This window comes from Pristiophorus japonicus, unplaced genomic scaffold (assembly GCF_044704955.1).
Source record: "Pristiophorus japonicus isolate sPriJap1 unplaced genomic scaffold, sPriJap1.hap1 HAP1_SCAFFOLD_504, whole genome shotgun sequence".
NCBI lineage: Eukaryota > Metazoa > Chordata > Chondrichthyes > Pristiophoridae > Pristiophorus > Pristiophorus japonicus.
In genome coordinates, this window is record NW_027254410.1 from 147,942 (window position 1) to 163,459 (window position 15,518).

The following is a 15,518-nucleotide window of genomic DNA, read 5'->3' on the forward strand; positions in this document are numbered from 1 at the left end:
TCAGGTCCACTTCCCTGCCCGCTCCCCAAAGCACAGGACAAATGATTGAAGTATCGACTGTCCCTCAGTTAGCAATTCTTACATTGTGCAAAAGAAGGTGAGGGGTTAATTAATGATGCTTTTCCATGAACGCAATACAAAAGTTTAAGAAAAAAACATACGGTGACTGGCAGGTGAGCGCTGCTTTGACACCTGGTGGGAATGGGCGGGGATTTTAAAGCCCCTTGTGTTGTGAAAGCTTCATATAGAGGAACATCTCAAGCACATTGTGTAGGCCTCGTGGCGCAACGGTAGCGTGTCTGACTCCAGATCAGAAGGTTGCGTTTTCAAATCACGTCGGGGTCACTGTTCTTTCAGAATTAATATTTTCTTTGCTGTTTGGCAATAACCAGACCCTTGTTCCAAGGTCTGTCTCATTGTTTCCCCGGTGTCTTGCAGAGATACGCCTGCTGCCCTCATTTAATTCATGTGCCAGGACACAAAAGTTCAAAATCAACTTGCAGGTGGCCAGACACACCGCCGAGCGGGTCTAAGGTGCTGTGATTAGATTGCAGTTTTCTCTGGAGGTGTGGGTTTGAATCCAACTTCTGACATTTCTTATTTTTAATAATTAAGCGAAACTCATTGTTTGACACCACGACCAACTCCTTAAAACTGGGATTCAGCAGTTCACCTGCTCGCTTAACATTTCCGTCTGACCTGGTGCTGAAAGTGGAGATGTTTCCGCAGTGTCGCGGTTAACACGTTCGCCTCACACGCGAAAGCTCACCAGGCGGGAATATTTTCTGTAGCTTTCTCCTCATGCATGCTCAGGGGCGAGTTTGTTCTCCTGTGAAAAGTTCATAAGATGATAAGCATGTAAGAATTAGGGGCCGGAGTATGCCATTCGGCCCCTCGAGCCTGGTACACCATTCAAGAAGATCCTGGCAGTTCCTCGACAGCAAGTTTAAACATCTGGGGCAGAGCCAGCAGGCGACTGTCTGCAATCAGTGAGAGAACGGTATGTTTGGCAGAAGCCTGGCGAGCTCAGTCAGTGAAATATAAGATTTTCAATCTCAGGGTCGTGGTTTCGACACCAACATTGGACATTTACGTTTTTCATAGAATTATAGAATGATAAAAGTTTGCAGCACATAAGGAGGGCTTTTTGGCCCATCACTTCCACCCCGGCCAACAAGAGGCGATCCAGCTTCATCCCACTTTCCAGCTCTGGGTCCATAACCCTGCAGGTTGCGGCACTTCAGGTGCACATCCAAATACTTTTTACATGTGGTACCTGCCTCCGCCATTCTTTCAGGCAGTGAGTTCCTGACCGTCACAAACCTCTGCATGAAGAATTTTACCTTCAAATCCTCTTTAAACCTTCTACCAATGACTTTAAATATATGCCCCCTGGTTGTTGACCCCTCTGCTATCCACTATATCTAGGTCCCTCATAATTTTATACATCTCAATGTTGTCTCCCCTCAGCCTCCTCTGTTCCAATGAAAACAAACCTAGCCGATCCAATCTGTCCTCATAGCTAAGATTCTCCACGCCTGGCAACATCCTCGTAAATCTCCTCTGTACCCTCTCGTACAATCACATAATTCCTGTAATACGGTGACCAGAACTACATGCAATACTCCAGCTGTCGCCGAACCAGTGTTTTATACATTTCAAGCATAACCAACCTGCTCTTCTATCCCATGCCTCAGCCAATAAAGGTAAGCATTCCGTGCGCCTTCTCACCCACCTTATCCAACTGGCCTGCTACCTTTAGGGATCTGTGGACATGCACTCCAAGGTCCCTTTGTTCTTCCACACTTCTCAATGTCCGACCATTTAATGTGTGTTTCTTTCCTTGTTTGCCCTCCCCAAATGCACACTTCTCTGGATTAAATTAGAATCACCTGAAAACGTTTTAATCATACCTCCTATATTTAAGTTTAGATCATTGATGTTACCACTAAAAGCCAGGGACCTAGCACTGAGCCCTGTGGAACCCCACTGGAACCATCCTTCCAGTCCCAAACACTCCCATCAAACATTACCCTTTGCTTCCTGCCTCTGAGCCAATTTTGGATCCAACTTGCCACTTTGCCCTGGTCCCATGGGCTTTTACTTTCGTGACCAGTCTTCCATGTGGGAACTTGGCGAAAGCTTTGCTAAAATCCTTATACACTATATCATACGCACTGCCCTCATCAATCCACTTGGTTACCTCCTCAAAAAATTCAATCAAGTGAGTCAGACAAGACCTTCCCTGAACAAACCCATGCTGACTATCCATGATTAACCCATGTCTTTCTAAATGCAGAAATTAAATCATTGATAAATTTTATCCTGCTTTCACGGGAAAACACCATTAATTAACCGATGATCTTTGTTGTGTATGTATATAATAAGTATACATCCTATACACTCAATGTACAGTTACATAAGACCACTGGATGTATCTTCACACTGTATGCACTATGCTTGTACCACCAGAGGGTGCAACTGGTGGAGACCTCGGGGTCGCCTGTACACAACAGGTAACCAGGTATAAAAGGGAGCTCACAGTACTGTACCCTCACTCAGGAGCTGCAATAAGTGGACGAAGGTCACCACAGTTCAAGTACAATACCTCACCTCATGGAGTCATTACTAGAGTGCTTACAGACACAATAACTGGTGACGAGAATACGAATTTCCATGTGACAATGGCTAACCTTGGCACGTTTGAACAATTCGCCAATGGGGAAGATTGGGAGACCTTTGTGGAAAGGCTCGAACACTTCTTTATTGCGAATGACGTGGGGGGAGACGACCCGACATCGCTGGCTGATAAGTGCTGAGCTATCCTGCTCAGTAGTTGTGGGCCCACCGTCTATGGCCTTGTCAGGGACCTGCTAGTCCCAGAGAAGACAATAACATATGTGGAGCTCGTAACGCTGATACAGGAACAGCTCAAACCTATAGAGAGCATCCTCACAGCCAGACACCGGTTCTCTCCCCACCGGTGGATCCGAAGGCCAAGAAATCGCAAAATATGCTGCAGACCTGAGACGATTGGCTGCACCATGTGATTTTAGCGATCACCTCACCGAAGTACTAAGGGACATCTTTGTTACTGGAATAGGTCACGAGGGCCTTCTCCACAGGCTGCTCTCTGCGGACACCACGGTCACCCTGCAGAGGCAATTAACGTGAGCCAGGCGTTCATGATCTCGGCCTGCGATTCCAAGTGGATGTCTCATCCCCAGGACTCTAACCCAGCAAGTACTGTGAACCGAAAGTTGCCTTTTAGAGGCAGGGCTGCTGCTAGCAGGCTCTCTCAGGGAAGAGAGAACAGAACACCGAGTCCCAGAATTCTGAGTCCGCCACATGGGGCCAACTGGCCAACCCCATGCTGGCGCTGTGGAGGAAATCACAGGGCCCACCAGTGCCGCTATAAAGACTATACTTGCAAAGGCTGTAACATGAAGGGCCACCTCCAGCGAATATGCAAGAGAAATTGTACTCACCGAGTCGATGAAGAGTTGGCCGATCAACCGGAGTCCAGCGACGATGAGGTGTACGGAGTGTTTACCTGCACCACCGAGAGTTCCCCGTTGAAAATGGAAGTTGAAATCAACGATGTTCCAGTCACGATGGAGGTGGACATAGGGGCTAGCCAGTCACTGATGAATCAGGCGGCCTTTGAGAAACTCTGGGACAATCCAATCGAACGACCTAAAATGATACCGATCGAAGTGAAACTGCTCACCTACACAAACGATACATCCCAGTCGTTGGCAGCGTGGATGTCCAGGTGTCCCATGGCGGCGAGATGCACAGGTTACCTTTGTGGATCATTGCTGGTGATGGTCCAAAGCTATTAGGAAGAAGATGGATGAAAAAGATCACTTGGAGCTGGGAAAAGCTCCAACATCCAGCGATCGACGTCCTCCATGGCCCCGAAGTAGGATCCAGCACAACCCTGAAAAACCAACCGCCCAACTCGACTGTGAGGCGGTGACACAGACCGCTCAACCCAACGGCGAGATGATCCAGCCCAAACAACCAGACCTCACCTTCCAGGCTCCAGTGGCAGGACTCCAGAGGAAGAAAATTCACACAGAAGATAACTTCCTGGCTTCCGTGGCAGAACCTGGGGAGAAAAGGATCACCGCATCCTACCTCATGGAGAGAAAGAAGATTGCGTCGGAACCACGAGGTGAAGGGCCTGAAGTCAAGATGGCGGCAGCCAGACCAAAAGGGAGCAACACGTGATGCCGAGTGGCGAACAGGATTGGGGTAAAGATTACAAGACCCTCTTAAAGGAGACCGGCAACCCATCACAATTAAAGGGACAGTTCCACTCTTTATGCAGCGATGATGGTGATACATATGTAAAAGATGTAACTGACAATTTCAAGTTTGTAAATGTAACTAATCATGATAAGTCAGGCGATTGCGTTCAGAACCAAAGTATTGTGAGAGTAAACGAAGTGATGACGTGCGATGCTGGGATTTACAAGCATGCCGACAAAACCAAGGGCAACCTCCCGTCAGCACCCAGGTCCAGCGACCATGTAGCCTGCCCCTCCGGGACCAATGTGATACCCCAGGGAGTGTGGCCACACACAGAGGGAGCATACCAGCTGCAGGGCCAGTGGTCAGCGGACGGCAAAGGCACCACTACCGGTACCCTGCCCCCGATCAGCTCAACCTCTCTGGCCACCAGGGCCAGTACTGGGAGCGAGCGGATAGCACCCTCCTGCCCTCCCAACAGGACCTGGGATGACCAGGCTCCCACTATCGCTGAAGAGCAGCAGGGAGACACTGCAGCCTTCAAAGGAGGACAGGGAGGCCACACACTCCTGTGGCTCTGCCCATCACTAGGCAACGGCAAAGGCTCTGAGACTCAGCCAGGTGAGCGATCTGAGCCCACCCAGCTGGCAGGGGACACAGCTCCGTAATCAGACAACCTGGACACAGTCTGGTTACTCTGGAACTAGTGTCCTCACCCACCTGCACCGACACAACCCAGGGGCAAGGCTGTGATACCACGTATGTACCTTACCTGTAAAATGTACTTGTTCCACTACTGCAGAACCCAAACAGTGATGTAACTAATCCGATGTTTTTTTGTTCTTTCTGTCAGTACAGGTCTGCACATGCAGGTGTTGAGCCACACACATGGTCTATATATGGGGGGGGGGTGGCGAGGGGGGGGAATGGGTGTATGTAGCCATGGACACACATGGATGACACCCAGATCCCACATAACCCCCACTGCAACCTTCAACCATCCACTGCTGAACATTTCCCAATGTCGTGGTAATAAGGACTTGGGGGTCCACAGGGAGAGAACCAAGCCAAAGCATAGACAAGGTGCAAGGGCTTTGGGTCTCGGGCCAGAGCACACAATGCAAAAGCCAGTGGCACAAGACTAAGGGGAGAGTGATGTTGTGTATATATAACATAAGTATACTCCCTGTACACTCAATGTACAGTTACATAAGACTACTGGATGTACCTTCACACTGTATACACTATGCCTGTACCACCAGAGAGTGCAACTGGTGGAGACGTAGGGGTCACCTGACAGGAAACCAGGTATAAAACGGAGCTCACCATACTGTACCCTCACTCAGGAACTACAATAAATGGACTAAGGTCACCACAGTTCAAGTACAATACCTTGCCTCATGGAGTCATGACTTGAGTGCTTACAGACACAATAGAAAGAGATTGAACATTAAATGGTAGGACATTGAGAATTGTAGACGAACAAAGCGACCTGGGAGTGCATGTCCACAGATCCCTTAAGGTAGCAGGCAAGGTGGATTAGCTGGTTGAGAAGACATACAGAATGCTGGCCTTTATTAGCCGAGGCCTAGAATAAGAGAGCAGGTGGATTATGCTTGAATATAAAACACTGGTTAGGCCACAGCTGGAGTACTGCGTGCAGTTCTCGTCACCACTTTACAGGAAGAAGACTGTCATTGCACTGGAGACTTACAGAGGAGATTTCGAGGATGTTATCGGGAGTGGAGAATCTTAGCTATGAGGACAGATTGGATAGGCTGGGTTTGTTTTTCATGGAACAAAGTGGGCTGATGGGAGGCATCATTGAGGTGTATAAAATTATGAGGGGCCTTGATATAGTGGATAGAATGGGCCCATTTCCCTTAGCAGAGGGGTCAACAACCATGGGGCATAAATTTTAAGTCATTGGTAGAAGGTGTAGGGGGGATTTGAGGGGAAATTTCTTCACACAGAGGGTTGTGGGGGTCTGGAACTCACTGCCTGAAAGGGTGGGAGAGACAGAAACGCTCACCACATTTAAAAAGTGCTTGGATGTGCACCTGAAGTGCCGTAACCTGCAGGGTTATGGACCGAGAGCTGGAAAGTGGGATTAGGCTGGAGAGCCTGTTATTGACCGGCACGGTCACGATGGGCCGAAATGGCCTCCTTCCATGCTGTAAACTTCTGATTATATAATTCTATGAAAAATAATCACCAAACGTGGGCTCGCACCTCTGAACCTGAGATTTCGCATCTCATGATCTACTGACTGAGTAAGCTGGGCTTCTGCAAAATGCACCTTTTTGTCGTTGATTGCAGCCAGGCGCCTGTTGGCTCCGCCCCAGATGTTTAAACTTGCTGTCGAAGAACTGCCAGGATCTTCTTGAATGGTGGACCAGGCTCGAGGGGCCGAATGGCCGACTCCGACCCCTAATCCTTACATGTTTATGATCTTACGACATTTCACAGGAGAACAAACTCGCACCTGAGCATGCCTGAGGAGAAAGCTCCAGAAAATAATCCCGCCTGGTGAGCTTTCGCGTGTGAGGCGAACGTGTTCACCGCTACACTGCGGAAACATCTCCACTTTCAGCACGAGGTCAGACGGAAGTGTTAAGCGAGCAGGTGGACTGCAAAATCCCACTTTTAAGGCGTTGGTCGTGGTGTCAAACAATGAGTTTCACTTCATGATTAAAAACAGGAAGTGTCAGAAGTGTGATGTGAACCCACACCTAAAGATGATACTGCGACCTGAACACAGAACCTTGGACCGCTCGGCCATCCTGACCATTTAGGGCTATATGTGGCCAACTGCAGGTTTATTTTGACCTTTTGTGTCCTGTCACATGAAATAAATGAGGGCAGCAGGAGTATCTCTGCCTGACACCGGGGAAACAGTGAGACAGACCTTGGAGCAAGGGTCTGGTTATTGCCAAACAGCAAAGAAAATATTAATTCCCGAATTACCCTGAAGAACAGTGACCTCGACGTGATCTGGGGTCAGACGAGCTACCGTTGCGCCACGAGATCGATACAGCACATCGGAAATGTTTGACTATATGAAGGTTTCCAAATAAAAGGGGCTTTAAAATCTCCGCCCATTCCCACTGGGTGTCAGAAGCAGCGCTCACCTGCCAGTCACCGTATGTTTTTTTGTTCAACTTTTGTGTTGCTTTCACGGGATTGCATCATTAATTAACCCGTCACCTTCTTTTGCACAATGAAAGAAATGCTAACTGAGACAGAGTCGATACTTCAACCATTTTTTTCTGTGCTTTGCATAGAAACATAGAAACATAAGAACATAGAAAACAGGTGCAGGAGTAGGCCATTCGGCCCTTCGAGCCTGCACCACCATTCAATATGATCATGACTGATCATTCACCTCAGTACCCCTTTCCTGCTTTCTCTCCATACCTTTGATACCTTTAGCCGTAATGGCCACATTTAACTCCCTTTTGAATATATCTAACGAATTGGCCTCAGCAACTTTCTGTGGTAGAAAATTCCACAGGTTCAGAATTCTCTGAGTGAAGAAGTTTCTCCTCATCTCGGTCCTAAATGGCTTACCCCTTGTCCTTAGACTGTGACCCCTGATTCTGGACTTCCCCAACATCGGGAACATACTTCCTGCCTCTAACCTGTCCACTCCCATCAGACCTGTATATGTTCTATGCGATCCCTTCTCATTCTTCTAAACTCCAGTGAAGAAAAGTCTAGTTGATCCAGTCTTTCTTTACATGTCAGTCCTGCCCTCCCGGGAATCAGTCTTGTGAACCTTCGCTGCACTCCCTCAATAGCAAGAATGTCCTTCCTCAGATTAGGAAACCAAAACTGTACACAATATTCCAGGTGAGGCCTCACCAAGGCCTGCGTCCACGTACATACAGAGGCTGAAATCCAGGACATAGTCGACGTATTTACTGAGGCGTATGAAAGCATGAGCCTTACGCTAAACATCCGTAAGACAAAATCCTCCAACAGCCTGTCCTCACCGCACAGCACTGCCCCCCAGTCATCAAGATCCACGGCGCGGCCCTGGACACCATGGACCACTTCCCATATCTCGGGAGCTTCCTATCAACAAGAGCAGGCATCGGCGACGAGATTCAACACGGCCTCCATGCACCAGTGCAACCTTCGGCCACCTGAGTAAAAGAGTGTTTGAAGACCAGGCCCTCAAAACTGTCACCAGGCTCATGGTCTACAGGGCTGTAGTAATACCTGCCCTCCTGTAAGGCTCAGAGACATGGACCATGTACAGTCGACACCTCAAGTTGCTGAAGAAATATCACCAATGATGTCTCCGCAAGATCCTACAAATCCCCTGGGAGGACAGATGCACCAACATCAACAGCCTTATTCAGGCTAACATCCCCAGCTTTGAAGCACTGACCACACTCGATCAGCTCCGCTGGGCAGGCCACATAGTCCGCATGCCAGACACGAGACTCCCAAAGCAAGTGATCTGCTCGGAGCTCCGTCATGGCAAACGAACCAAAGGTGGGCAGCAGAAATTGTACAGGGCCCTGGTGAGACCACACCTGGAGTACTGCACACAGTTTTGGTCTCCTTATCTGAGGAAGGATACACTTGCCTGGGAGGCGGTACAACAGAGGTTCACAAGATTGATTCCTGGGATGAGAGGACTGTCTTAAGTTGAGAGATTGTGTAGAATGGGACTATACTCTCCGGTAGTTTAGAAGAATGAGAGGTGATGTCATTGAAACACACAATATTCTGAAGGGGATTGACAGGGTTGATGGTGAGAGGTTTTATCCTCCGGTCTGGAGTATCTAGAATCAGGGGGCACAGTCTCAGATTAAGAGGTCGGCCATTTAAGACAGAGATGAGGAGGAATTTCTTCACTCAGAGGGTTATGAATCTGTGGAATTCTCTGCCCCACAGGCCTGTGGATGCTGAGTCTCTGAATATATTCAAGGCTGCGTTCGATAGATTTTTGGAGTCTCAGGGAATCAAGGGATCGGGAGATCGAGCGGAAAAGTGGAGTTGAGATCGACGATCATTCATGATCACATTGAAAGGTGGAGCAGGATTGAGGGGCCGTATGGCCTACTACTGCTCCGATTTCTTATGTTGTTATCTGTACTGGCTCTGTGAAAGAAATTTCCATTAGTCCCATTCCCCAGCACCCTGCAAATGTTTCATTTCAACTATATTTCCCTTTGGAAAGTTACTATTAAATCTGCTTCCAAAACCCTGTCAGGCAGAAAAATATTCACATTAATTTTATACAGCCCCATTTTAGACATTACTTTCCCTGCTTTACATGTCATGCGTGGGCAAATGCATGGCAGATGAAGTATGATGTGGATAAATGTGAGGTTATCCACTTTGGTGGTAAAAACAGAGAGACAGACTATTATCTGAATGGTGACAGATTAGGAAATGGGGAGGTGCAATGAGACCTGGGTGTCATGGTACATCAGTCATTGAAGGTTGGCATGCAGGTACAGCAGGCGGTTAAGAAAGCAAATGACATGTTGGCCTTCATAGCGAGGGGATTTAATGCAGGGGCAGGGAGGTGTTACTACAGATGTACAGGGCCTTGGTGAGGCCGAACCTGGAGTACTGTGTACAGTTTTGGTCTCCTAACTTGAGGAAGGACATTCTTGCTTTTGAGGGAGTACAGTGAAGGTTCACCAGACTGATTCCCGGGATGGCGGGACTGCCATATCAAGAAAGACTATATCAACTGGGCTTGTATTCACTGGTGTTCAGAAGAATGAGATGGGATCTCAGAAATGTTTAAAATTCTGACGGGGTTCGACAGGTTAGATGCAGGAAGAATGTTTCCAATGTTGAGGAAGTCCAGAACCAGGGGTCACAGTCTAAGGATAAGGGGTAAGCCATTTCGGACCGAGATGAGGAGAAACTTCTTCACCCAGACAGTGGTGAACCTGTGAAATTCTCTACCACAGAAAGTTGTTGAGGCCAATTCACTAAATATATTCAAAAACGAGTTAGATGTAGTCCATACTACTAGGGGGATCAAGGGGTATGGCGAGGAAGCAGAAATGGGGTACTGATGTTGCATGTTCAGTCATGAACTCATTGAATGGCGGTGCAGGCTCGAAGGGCCGAATGGCCGACTCCTGCACCTTTTTTCTATGTTTCTATTTTTCTGTGAATTATTATCTTGTTTCATTTTACACACTGCATTTTAGTACATTGCTTTAAAATGTTTGGTGCCTGCGGCACCAGCCATTGTTAGATTTAGTCACACACCATCCTGACTTGGAAATATATCGGTCATTCCTTCATCGTCAATGGGTTAAAAGTCTAGAACTCGCTCGCTAACAGCTCTGTGGGAGCAACTTCACCACACGGACTGCAGCGGTTTCATGGGATAAACATAATTAATGGTTCGATAATCTTATTTTACACAATGAAAGAAATGCGAACTGAGAGAAAGTCAATCCGTCAATAATTTGTTCTGTGCTCTGCATGTTTGTAATGTCGCCAAGTTTGCTGATGATACAAAGATAGGTGGGAAAGCAAGTTGTGAGGAGGACGCAAACAATCTGCAAAGTGATATCGATAGGCTCAGTGGGTGGGCAGAAATTTGTCAGATGGAGTATAATGTGGGAAATATGAGGTTATCCACTGTGGTAGCAATAATAAAAAAGCAAATAATTATTTAAATGGGGAGAGATTACGAAATGCTGCGGTGCAGAGGGACCTGGGGTCCTTGTACATGAAACACAAAAGGTTAGTATGCAGGTACAGCAAGTAATTAGGAAGGCAAATGGAATGTTATTCTTAATTACAAGGGGGATGGAGTATAAAAGCAGGGAAATCCTGCTACAACTGTACAATTGTGAGACCACCAAGTGTAGAAACTCGAAAGGAATATAAGAAGTGCAGGGGTGCAATTAAAAAATATATCAGGAAGGCAAAGAGAGAGCATGAAAAAATGTTGACAAGTAAAATCAGGAAAAACACAAACACAAAGACATTAAGTGTAAGAGGATAACTGGAGAAAGAGTGGAGACTATTAGAGACCACAAATGAAATCTGTGTGTGAAGGCAGAAGACGTGGCTATGATTCTTAATCGATACTTTGCCTCTTTTTCACAAAAGAGAGGGGCTGTTGATGTAGCACTTCAAAGACCGGACCTTGTCCGGGTGAAATGTGCCCGTACTGTCTCAGTTCCTTTTCGACCGAGAGCACCTCTGGTTCTTCTAAAGAGTCGAGTCGAGTAGGTCTCAATTCAACATCAGCTCTTTATTTCTCCAGCATATGCACGATGTTTTAGAAATATATTAAGAGCAATGGATAACTAAAGAAAGGGTGGGTCTATTAGATACCATGAGGGTAATCGGTGTGTGGAGGCGGAAGATGTGGAGATGGTTCTGAATGAATACTTTGCGTCTGTTTTCACAAAAGAGAGGGGCGATGCAGACACTACTATCGAGGAGAAGAAGTGTGAAATATTAGATGAAATAAACATAGTGAGAGATGAGGTATTAAGAGGTTTAGCAGCTGTGAAAGTGGATATCCCCAGGCCCGGATGAAATGCATCCCAGGCTGTTAAGTGAAGCAAAAGAGGAAATAGAAGAGGCTTTGACCATCATTTTCCAATCCTCTCTGGCTTCAGGTGTGGTGCCAGAGGACTGGAGGGCTGCTAACGTTGTACCTTTGTTTAAGAAGGAAGAAAGGGAGAGACCGAGTAATTACAGGCCAGTCAGCCTAACCTCGGTGGTGGGTAAATTATTGGAAAAAACCTAAAGGACAGGATAAATCTTCACTTAGAAAGACACGAATTAATCAACGACAGTCAGTACGGATTTGTTAAGGGAAGGTCGTGTCTGACTAACTTGATTGAATTTTTTGGGGAGGTAACCAGGAGGGTCGATGAAGGCAAAGCATATGATGTAGTGTGTACGGATTGTAGCAAAGCTTTTGATAAGGTCCCACATGGCAGACTTGTCAGAAAAGTAAAAGCCCATGGAATCCAGGGCAAAGTGGCAAGTTGGATCCAAAACTGGCTCGGAGGTATGAAGCAAAGGGTAATGGTTGGTGGGTGTTTTTGAGACTGGAAAGATGTTTCCAGTGGGGTTCCACAGGGCTCAGTACTAGGGCCCTTGCTTTTTGTGATTTACATCAATGATCTACACTTGAATATAGGGGTTATGATTAAGAAGTTTGCAGTTGATACTAAAATCTGCGGTGTGGTTGATAATGAAGAAGAAAGCTACGGAATGCAGGAGGAAATCAATCAACTGGTCAGGTGGGCAGAACAGTGGCAAATGGAGTTTAATCTGGAGAAGTGTGAGGTCATACATTTTGGGAGGGCTAACAAGGAAAGGGAATACACATTAAATGGTAGGACACTGAGAAGTGTAGAGGAACAAAGGGACATAAGAACATAAGAACATAAGAAATTGGAGCAGGAGTTGGCCATACGGCCCCTCGAGCCTGCTCCGCCATTTAATACGATCATGGCTGCTCCGATCATGGACTGGGTCCACTTACCTGCCCGCTCCACATAACCCCTTATTGCCTTATCGTTTAAGAAATTGTCTATATCTGTCTTAAATTTATTCAACGACCCAGCTTCCACAGCTCTCTGGGGCAGCGAATTCCACAGATTTACAACCCTCTGAGAGAAGAAATTTCTCCTCATCTCAGTTTTCAATGGGCGGCCCCTTATTCTAAGATCATGCCTCCTAGTTCTAGTCTCCCCGATCAGTGGAAACATCCTCTCTGCATCCATCTTGTCAAGCACCCTCATAATCTTATACGTTTCGTTAAGGTCACCTCTCATTCTTCTGAATTCCAATGAGTAGAGGCCCAACCTACTCAACCTTTCCTCATAAGTCAGCCCCATCATCTCCGGAATCAACCTAGTGAACCTTCTCTGAACTGCCTCCAAAGCAAGTATATCCTTTCGTAAATATGGAAACCAAAACTGCACGCAGTATTCCAGGTGTGGCCTCACCAATACCCTGTATAACTGCAGCAAGACTTCCCTGCTTTTATACTCCATCCCCTTTGCAATAAAGGCCAAGATTCCATTGGCTTTCCTGATCATAAATTTAATTTAAGACAGAGATAGACAGTTTCTTAACTGATAAGGGAATAAGCGGTTATGGGGAGCGGGCAGAGAAGTGGACCTGAGCCCATGTTCGGATCAGCCATGATCATATTAAATGGAGGAGCAGGCTCGAGGGGCCGTATAGCCTACTCCTGCTCCTATTTCTTATGTTATGTTCTTATCACTTGCTGTACCTGCATACTAACCTTTTGTGTTTCATGCAAAATTACCCCAGGTCCCACTGTACTGCAGCACTTTTCAATCTTTCTCCACTTAAATAATAACTTGCTCTTTGATTTTTTCTGCCAATGTTCATAACCTCACACTTTCCAACATTGTATTCCATCTGCCAAATTTTTGCTCACTCACTTAGCCTGTTTATGTCCTTTTGATGATTTTTTGTATCCTCCTCACACATTGCTTTTCCTCCCCTCTTTGTATCATCAGCATACTTGGCAATGTTACACTCGATCCCTTTTCCCAAGTCATTCATATAGATTGTAAATAGTTGGGGCCCCAGCATCGATCCCTGCGGCATCCAACTAATTACTGATTGTCAAACCGAGAATAAACCATTTATCCCGACTCTCTGTATTCTGTTAGTTAGCCAATCCTCCATCCATGCTAATTTATTACCGCCAACCCCGTGAACTTTTATCTTGTGCAGTAAACTTTTATGTGGCACCTTGTAAAAATGCCTTCTCGAAGTCAAAATACATCACATCCACGGGTTCCCCTTTATCCACCCTGTTCATTACATCCTCAAAGAATTAATAATTGCTGTAATCACCATGAATACCTGTACTTTCTGTGATAGACCGAGCTTACAGACTATCTGGCTTCTCCTGCCTTTTGCCGGGCACGTGTTCCGGGTTTAATTTTACAAACTGTGTGAGTTCGCTGATCGCGGGGAGACGATCGGAGCCTCTGTGGCCCCACTGTGAGGATGTGGAAGTGAATACGGTGGCTGGGTGATCCATGACATTTCTGTAAAGGGCAGCGGAGGAGAAGGATTGTAACTTTCAGTGTGGGACAGAATTTGTTTCAGATGAGCCAACACATTCCCGATCAGCACAGAGGGAGCTCACTGGTCAGCGCCCCTTTGTTGCGGTTGCTGTGCCAGAGGTTTCTGCAGTACAGTGGTTATCACGTTTTCTTTACATGAGACAGGGCCCTGGTTCAATCCTGGCCACGAACTTTATGTTTAAAGTTGCTATAGAGGAACAATTAAAGGCGAGTTTATTCTCCTGGCAAATGCTGCCTGATCTGCTGAGATTTCCAGCATTTGCTGTTTTTATTTGCTATTTATTCTCCTGGCAAAAGGGCTCCATTATTCCTTCATTGCTCTTTATTCCACTTCAATAAATAGATAACTTTGAGTGAGAGAAAACAGATCCACCGGGGATCTTTCGTGTGTGAGGCCAACGTGATATCCGCTACACTGCAGCCCATCAAAGGGCGAGAAACCACTGAATATAAAGGATGAGCTCACAAATATCAGGGGCAGTGCAGTCTGGTCAACGTCAAACCCTCCTTTCTTATTCAGCAGTGGCATGAACGGGAGTCAGACGCCACAAAGTTTAATTAAAGACACAAATACAAGTAACACTTCCAAATCTTTTCACTGTAAAATTCTTTCACTTTATTTGAAATCCTACTGAATTGGGATTTTATCCTCACTGCTGATTCTATTTTCTGTGCACGGTAGGAATAACCGGTGCTGTTAAATTTGACAAAAGTTGCCCCAGATTCCTGGTGTTATCGGCAATGAAGGTTTTGAACCAGAATCCTAAAATACAGTGTGTAAAATGGGTTAATATGCAGAAGAACATAAGAACATAAGAAATAGATGCAGGAATCGGCCATACGCCCCTCGAACTTGCTCCGCCATTTAATACGATCATGGCCGATCCGATCATGGACTCAGGTCCACTTCCCTGCCCGCTCCCCAAAGCACAGGACAAATGATTGAAGTATCCGACTGTCCCTCAGTTAGCATTTCTTTCATTGTGCAAAAGAAGGTGAGGGGTTAAATAATGATGCTTTCCCGTGAAAGCAGCACAAATGTTTCAGAAAAAAACATACAGTGACTGGCAGGTGAGTGTTGCTTCTGACACTTGGTGGGAATGGGCAGGGATTTTAAAGCCACTTGTATTGTGAAACCTTCATATCGATGAACATCCCATGCTTTTGGTCTAG

The 15,518-nt window shown here is 46.4% G+C and overlaps 1 non-coding gene across 1 annotated transcript; it reads left to right on the forward strand.

Annotated features, from left to right (window-relative positions):
- Window positions 1–273: 273 nt before the first annotated feature.
- trnaw-cca (transfer RNA tryptophan (anticodon CCA)) lies at window positions 274–345 on the forward strand. Its single transcript has one exon. It is a non-coding gene; the product is annotated as a tRNA-Trp (tRNA).
- Window positions 346–15,518: the final 15,173 nt, after the last annotated feature.